An 8,821-nucleotide genomic window follows, 5' to 3' on the forward strand; every position below is an offset into this window, starting at 1 on the left:
GCCAGGTAAATGTCTTCTTTTCAGAAGTGTCTGTTCATAACCTTTGCTCACTTTTTGATGAGGTTGTTTGTTTTCTTGTAAATATGTTTAAGTTCTCTATAAATTCTGGATATTAGTCCTTTGTCAGATGGGTAGATTGCAAAAACGTTCTCCCTTTCTGTAGGTGGCTTGTTCACTCTGATGATAGTTTCTTTTTTAGTGCAGTAGCTCTTTAGTTTAATTAGATCCCATTTGTCAATTTTGGCTTTTGTTGCAATTGCTTTCAGCATTTTTGTCATGAAATCTTTGCCCATGCCTATGTCCTGAGTGGTATTGTCTAGGTTTTCTTCTAGGGTATTTATGATTTTGAGTTTTACATTTAAGTCTTCAATCCATCTTGAGTTAATTTTTGTATGAGTTGTAAGGAAGGGGTCCAATTTCAGTTTTCCACATATGGCTAGCCAGTTTTCCCAGCACCATTTACTGAATAAGAGATCCTTTCCCCATTACAGATTTGTGATGTTATTTCTGAGGTCTCCATTCTGCTCCATTGGTCTATATGTCTATTTTATTTTGGTACCAGTACCATGCTGGTTACTATGGCCTTGTAGAATATTTTGAAGTCAGGTAGCATGATACCTCCAGCTTTGTTCTTTTTGTTTAGGATTGTCTTGGCTACATGGGGTCTTATTTGATTCCATATGAAATTTAAAATTGTTTCTTTCTAATTCCGTGGAGAATGTCAATGGTAGTTTAATGATAATAGCATTGAATCTGTAAATTACTTTGGTCAGTATGGCCATTTTCATGACATAGATTTTTCCTATTCATGAGCATGGAATGTTATTCCATTTGTTGTGTCCTCTCTTATTTCTTTGAGCAGTTGTTTGTAGTTCTTGAAGAAGTTCTTCTCATCCTTTGTTAGCTGTATTCCTAGGTATTTTCTTCTCTTTGTAGCAATTGTGAATGGGAGTTCATTCATGATTTGGTTCTCTGCTTGCCTATTGGTGGTGTAAAGGAAATCTTGTGATTTTTGCACATTGCTATTGTATCCTGAGACTTTGTTGAAGTTACTTATCAGTTCCAGAAGATTTTAGGCTGAGATTATGGAGTTTTCTAAATATAGAATCATGTCATCTGCAAATGGAGACAATTCAACTCCCTCTTTTCCTATTTGAATACCCTTTATTTCTTTCTTTTGCCTGAATGCCCTGGCCAGAACTTTCAATACTATGTGGAATAGGAGTCATAAGAAAAAGCACACTTGTCTTGTACCAGTTTTCAAAGGGAATGTTTCCCACTTTTGCCCATTCAATATGATACTGGCTATAGATTTGTCATAAATAGCTCTTATTATTTGGAAATATATTCCATCAATACTTAGTTTATTGTGAGTTTTTAACATGAAGGGATATAAATTTTATCAAAGGCCATTTCTGCATCTATTGAGATAATCATGTGTTTTTTGTCTTTGGTTCTGTTTATGTAATAGATTACATTTATTGATTTGCATATGTTGAACCAGCCTTGCATCCAAGGGATGAAGCTGACTTAGTCATGGTGATAAGGTTTTTGACATGCTGCTAGATACAATTTGCTAATATTTTATTGAGGCCAACATCCCTCCTCGATGTTCATCAGGGATATTGGTCTGAAGTTTTCTTTTTTGGTTTTGTCTCTTCCTGGTTTTGGTATCAGGCTGAAGCTGGCTTCATAAAATAGGAATGGTACCAGCTTCTCTTTGCATTTCTGGTAGAATCAACTGTGAATCCATGGTCCTGGTCTTTGTTTAGTAGGCTACTAATTACTGCCTCAATTTCAGAGCTTGTTTTGGTCTATTCAGGGATTCAACTTCTTCCTGGTTTAGTCTTAGGAGGACATACGTGGTCCAGGAATTTATCCATTTCTTGTAGATTTTCTATTTTATTTGTGTGGGGGTGGGCAGTTATAGTATCATCTGATTGTAGTTTGTATTTCTGTGGAGTCAGTGGTGATATCTCTTGTCAGCTTTTATTGTGTCTATTTGGTTCTTCCGCCTCTTCTTTTAAGTTAGTCTAGCTATCAGTCTATCTTGTTAATTTTTTCAAAAATCTACTTCCTGGATTTACTGATTTTTTTGGAGGGCTTTTTGTGTCTCCATATCCTTCAGTTTTTCTTTGATCTTAGTTATTTCTTGTCTTTTGCTAGCTCTTGGATTCGTTTGCTCTTGCCTCTTTAGCTCTTTTAATTGTAATGTTAGGATGTCAATCTGAGATCTTTTTAGCTCTCGAATATGAAATTTAGTGCTATAAATTTCCCTCTTAACACTGCTTTAGCTGTGTGCCAGAGATTCTGATATGTTGTCTCTTTGTCCTCCTTGGTTTGGTAGAACTTCTTGATTTCTGCATTAATTTCATTATTTACCCAAGAGTCATTCAGGAGTGGGTTGTTCAATTTCTATGAAATTGTGTGGTTTTGAGTGAGTTTCTTAATATTGAGTTCTAATTTGATTGCACTGTGGTCTGAGAGACTGTTATGATTTGCTAAGGAGTGATTGACTTCCAATTATATGGTCAATTTCAGAATAAGTGTCATGTTGCACTGAGAAGAATATATATTCTGTTGCTTTGGGGTAGAGAGTTCTGTAGATGTCTACTCAGTCCAATTGACCCAGAGCTGAGTTCAAGTCCTGAATATCTTTGTTAATTTTCTGTCTCATTAATGTGCCTGATACTGACAGTGCAGTGTTAAAGTCTCCCACTATTTTTGTGTGGGAGTCTAATTTTCTTTGTAGGTCTTTAAGAACTTATTTTATGAATCTGGGTGCTCCTATATTGGGTGCATATGTATTTAGAATTGTTAGCTCTTCTTGTTGAATTGTTCCTTTGATCCTTTATGTAATACCCTTCTTCGTCTTTTTTGATCAAAGATCAAAAAAGTTTTATTAATCTGTAGATTTTAAATACGTAAGAAAAATCCTATTTTACAGTAGTTTGACTATATGACTAAAATACAAGGAAAACTATTCTCAGTTAAAGATAGAAAAATTTATCAAAGGAAAATAGTAATCATTTTTAAAAACTGACTTTTGATATGTGGTTCACCGTTAAGCAAGTTAAGTAATGATTCTATCCTATTATTTTGTGGGAATACATATTATAAAAATTCAAATTGATCTATAGTCTGTTTTGTCAGAGACTGGGATTGCAACTCCTGCTTTTTTTGCTTTCCATTTGCTTGATAAATTTTCCTTCATCCCTTTATTTTGAGCTTGTGTGTGTCTTTGCATAGTAAGATGAGTCTACTGAATACAGCACATCGATGGCTCTTGATGCCTTATCCAATTTTCCAGTCTGTGTCTTTTAATTAGGGCATTTAGCCCATCTATATTTAAGGTCAGTATTGTTATGTGTGAATCTGATCCTGTCATCAGGATGCTATTTGTTCTCATTGGGTACTAATGCAGTTTCTTTGTAGTATTGTTGGCCTTTATACTTTGATGTATAAAGTTTTTGCAGTGGCTGGTACCAGTCTTTTTTTCTGTATTTAGTGCTTCTTTCAGGAGCTCTTGCAGGGTAGGCCTGGTGGTAATGAAATCCCTCAGCATTTGCTTATTTAAAAAGGATTTGATTTATCTTTGCTTATGGAGCTTAATTTGGCTGGATATGAAATTCTGGGTTGAAAATTCTTTTCTTGGACTGCTGGGAAGATGGCCAACTAAGAACAGCTCAGGATTTCAGCTCTCAGTGAAAGTACAGAGGGTGAGTTGATGCCGCATTTCCAGATAAATTTTTGTTGCCCACAGACCAGGAGATTCCCAGGCAGAGGGGTCGCCAGCGCCGCTGTTTCGGCCGATGCAGCTGTTTCGGCCCGCAGGGCTGATTTGTCCCCCATGGCTGCTTTGACCGAGCCCTGCTGCGGCAGTTCTCCATACAAAAGACACTGGTCTGGGAGCCCTCTTAGCTGGAGATTGGAGCCCTGAGATGGCAGAGTTGCCCATTCATCTGAAATAGCGAGCCAGGCCAGGAGATTCCTAGGCAAAAAAAAAAACGCCAGGAACCTCAGTGCCACTGTTTCAGCCAGTTCAGTGAGTCACGGCGTGAAAGATCCTGGCCCCTTTTCAACAGGTGACTGGACCACTGGGTTGGTCAACTAAAAAAAAAAAAAAGACTCTGAGTCAGGGAGCCAGGTGATCAGACTTGGTTGCCCCCTCCCCCCAACAACAACAACAACAAAAGCAGTAATTGAAAATGATCTGGGTTGAGCATTTCACAGCAAGCACAGCTGAACCTGGGACAGTCTGGCTCTGTGGGGTAGGGGCATCCACCATTACTGAGACTCTCCACCACTACGGAGGCAGTCTGCCATTGCTGAGGCAGCCCGCCGTTGCTGAGGCAGCCTGCCACTACAGAGAGAGTCTGCCATAACAGAGGCAGGCCACCATTGCCCAGGCAGTTCTAACTACACCCATATAAACAGGACTGAAGGGAAGATCAAATGGCAGCTGGGCAGAGCCCACAGCAGCTCAACAAAGCCTCTGCAGGCAGACAGTGACTAGGTGGCCTGCTAGCTGGGCAGGGCAGCCCTGAAAGAAAAAAAAAAGAGGGCAGCAGCACAACAGAAACTCATAAAGCCCTAACTCCCCGGGACAGAGCACCTGGGAACAAAAGGCAGTTTATGAGTTCAGCTGCAGCAGACCTAAACACACCTGCCCAGCAGCTCTGAATGAACAACAGACCTCACAGCTCAGGACTTGAGCCCCAATAAAGGACAGACTGTCTCCTCAGGCAGCTCCCTGATCCCCCTAGATCCAAAGAGTCACCTCATAAAGGAGAGAACAGACTGACATTTGGCGAGCATCCTTCTGGGACAAAGATAGCAAAAGAGGAAACTGGTAGCAACTCTTACTGTTCTGCAGCTGCTGCAGGTGATCCCCAGACAAGCAGGGCCTGGAGTGGACCTTAGTAGTCCTACAGCAGAGGGGCCAGACTGTTAGAAGGAAAGCTTTAAAAAAAAAGAAGTAACTTCAGCTTCCACAAACTGGAAGCTCACTCAGAGACCCAATCTGAAAGACAGTAACTACAAAGACAACAGGTGGATAAACCCACAAAGATGAGAAGAAACTAGCACAAAAAGGATGAAAATTCCCGAAACCAGAACACCTCTCCTCCTAAAAAGGATCACAACTCCTCACCGGCAAGGGAACAAGACTGGATGGAGAAGGAGTGTGATGTAATGACAGAATCAGACTTCAGAAGGTGGGTAGTAAGAAACTACAGTGAGCTAAAAGAACATGTTCTAACCCAATGTAAAGAAACTAAGAACCTTAAAAAACGATTGGATGAAATGCTAATGAGAATGGACAACATAGAGAGGAATATAATCGAATTGATGGAGCTAAAAAAACACAACACAAGAACTTTGCGAAGTATGCAGAAATTTCAACAACCGAATTGGCCAACCAGAAGAAAGGATATCAGAGGTCGAAGATCAACTCAATGAAATAAAACAAGAAGGCAAGAATAGAGAAAAACGGGCAAAAAGGAATGAACAAAATCTTCAAGAAATGTGGGACTATGGGAAAAGACCTAATCTACCTTTGATAGGTGCACCTGAATGTGATGAAGAGAATGAATCCAAGCTGGATAATACTCTTCAGGATATTATCCAGGAAAACTTCCCCAACCTAGCAAGGCAGGCCAATATTCAAGTCCAGGAAATACAGAGAACACCACAAAGATATTCCTCAAGAAGAGCATCCCCAAGGCACATAATCGTCAGATTCATCAGGGTTGAAATGAAAGAGAAAATGCTAAGGGCAGCCAGAGAGAAAGGTCAGGTTACCCACAAAGGGAAGCCCATTAGACTCACAGCAGATCTCTCAGCAGAAACCCTACAAGCCAGAAGAGAGTGGGGGCCAATATTCAACATCCTTAAAGAAAAGAACTTTCAGCCCAGAATCTATCCAGCCAAACTAAGCTTCATAAGTGAAGGAAAAATAAAATCCTTTGCAAACAAGCAAGTACTCAGAGATTTCATCATCACCAGACAGGCTCTACAAGAACTCCTGAAAGAGGCTCTACACATGTAAAGAAACAACCAGTACCAGCCACTCCAAAAACATACCAAATGGTAAAGAGCATCAACACAATAAAGAATCTGCATCAACTAACCAACAAAACAGCCAGCTAGCATCAAAATGGCAGTATCAAATTCACACATAACAATACTATCCCTAAATGTCAATGGACTAAATGACCCAATCAAAAGACACAGACTGGCAAATTGGATAAAAAGCCAAAACCCATCAGTGTGCTCTATCCAGGAAACCCATCTTACATGCAAGGATACACAAAAGCTCAAAATAAAGGGATGGAGGAAGATCTACCAAGCAAATGGAGAGCAAAAAAAAAAAGCAGGAGTTGCAATTCTCATCTCTGATAAAATACACTTTAAAGCAACAAAGATCAAAAGAGACAAAGAAGGACATTACATAATGATAAAAGGATCACTGCAACAAGAAGAGCTAACGATACTAAATATATACACACCCAATACAGGATCACCCAGATACATAAGACAAGTTTTTAATGACTTACAAAGAGACTCAAACTCCCACACAATAATAGTGGGCGACTTTAACACTGCATTGTCAATATTAGACAGATCAACCAGACAGAAAATTAACAAGGATATCCAGGACCTGAACTCAGACCTGGAACAAGCAAACCTAATAGACATTTACAGAACTCTCCACCCCAAATCCACAGAATGTACATTCTTCTCAGCACCACATCATACCTACTCTAAAATTGACCACATAATTGGCAATAAATCACTCCTCAGCAAATGCAAAAGAATGGAAATCATAACAAACAGTCTCTCAGACCTCAGTGCAATCGAGTTAGAACTCAGATTGCAGAAACTAACTCAGAACTGCACAGCTTCATGGAAACTGAACAACTTGCTCTTGAATGTTGACTGGATAAACAATGAAATTAGGCAGAAATAAAGATGTTCTTCAAAACCAATAAGAACGAAGACACAACATACCAGAATCTCTGGGACACATTTAAAGCAGTCTCTAGAGGAAAATATATAGCAATAAGTGCCCATATGAGAAGCAAGAAGAGATCTAAAATTGAAACCCTAGCATCAAAATTGAAAGAGCTAGAGGAGCAAGATCAAAAGAACTCAAAGCCTAGCAGAAGACAAGAAATAAGTAAGATCAGAGCAGAACTGAAGGAGATAGAGACACAAAAAAAACCCTTCAAAAAATCAATAAATCCAGGAGCTGGTTTTTCAAAAAGATTAACAGAATAGACCACTAGCCAGATTAATAAAAACGAAAAGAGAATAGCCAAATTGATGCAATAAAAAATGATAAAGGGGATATCACCACAGATTCCACAGAAATTCGAACCATCATCAGAGATTATTACAAACTCTATGCACATAAACTAGTAAACCTGGAAGAAATGGATAAACTCCTGGACACCTGGATCCTCCCAAGCCTAAACCAGGAAGAAGTTGAAACCTCAAATAGACCAACAACAAGGTCTGAAGTTGAGGCAGCAATCAAGAGCCTACCACCCAAAAAAAGCCCAGGTCCAGATGGGTTCACAGCTAAATTCTACCAGACATACAAAGAGGAGCTGGTACCATTCCTTCTGAAACTATTCCAAATAATCCAAAAAGAAGGAACCCTTCCCAAATCATTTTATGAGACAAACATCATCCTGATACCAAAACCCTGCAGAGACTCAACAAGAAAAGAAAACTTCAGGCCAATATCCATGATGAACATAGATGCAAAAATCTTCAATAAAATACTGGCAATCCAACTGCAACAGCACATCAAAAAGCTTATCCACCATGATCAAGTAGGATTCATCCCAGGGATGCAAGGCTGGTTCAACATATGCAAGTTTATAAATGTAATTCACCACATAAACAGAACCAAAGACAAAAACCACATGATTATCTCAATTGATGCAGAGAAGGCCTTTGATAAAATTCAACAGCCCTTTATGCTAAAAAAAAAAAACCCTCAATAAACTAGGTATTGACAGAATATATCTCAAAATAACAAAGCTATTTATGACAAACAGCCAATATTATACTGAATGGGCAAAAACTAGAAGCATTCCCTTTGAAATCTGGAACTAGACAAGGATGCTCTCTCTCACTATTCCTATTCAATATAGTACTGGAAGTTCTAGCCAGAGCAATCAGGCAAGAAAAAGAAATAAAGGGTAATCAAATAGGAAAAGAGGAAATTAAATTGTCTCTATTTGCAGATGACATGATTGTATATCTAGAAGACCCCATCGTCTCAGTTCAAAATCTCCTGAAACTGATAAGCAACTTCAGCAAAGTCTCGGGATACAAAATCAATGTGCAAAAATCACAAGCATTCCTATACACCAGTAACAGACTTAAAGAGAGCCAAATCAAGAATGAACTGCCATTCACAATCACTGCATAGAGAATAAAATACCTAGAAATACAACTAACAAATAATGTAAAGGACCTCTTTAAGGAGAACTACAAGCCACTGCTCAATGAAATAAGAGAGGACACAAACAGATGGAGAAATATTCCACGTTCCTGGCTAGGAAGAATCAATATCATGAAAATGGCCATACTGCCCAAAGTAATTTACAGATTCAATGCTATTCCCAACAAGCTACCAATGACCTTCTTCACAGAACTGGAAAAAAACACCTTAAACTTCATATGGAACCAAAAAAAGAGCCCACATAGCCAAGTCAATTCTAAGCAAAAAGAACAAAGCAGGAGGCATCACACTACCGGACTTCAAACTATACTACAAGGCTACAGTAATCAAAATAGCATGGTA

This window comes from Saimiri boliviensis, chromosome 1 (assembly GCF_048565385.1).
Source record: "Saimiri boliviensis isolate mSaiBol1 chromosome 1, mSaiBol1.pri, whole genome shotgun sequence".
Lineage (NCBI taxonomy): Eukaryota > Metazoa > Chordata > Mammalia > Primates > Cebidae > Saimiri > Saimiri boliviensis.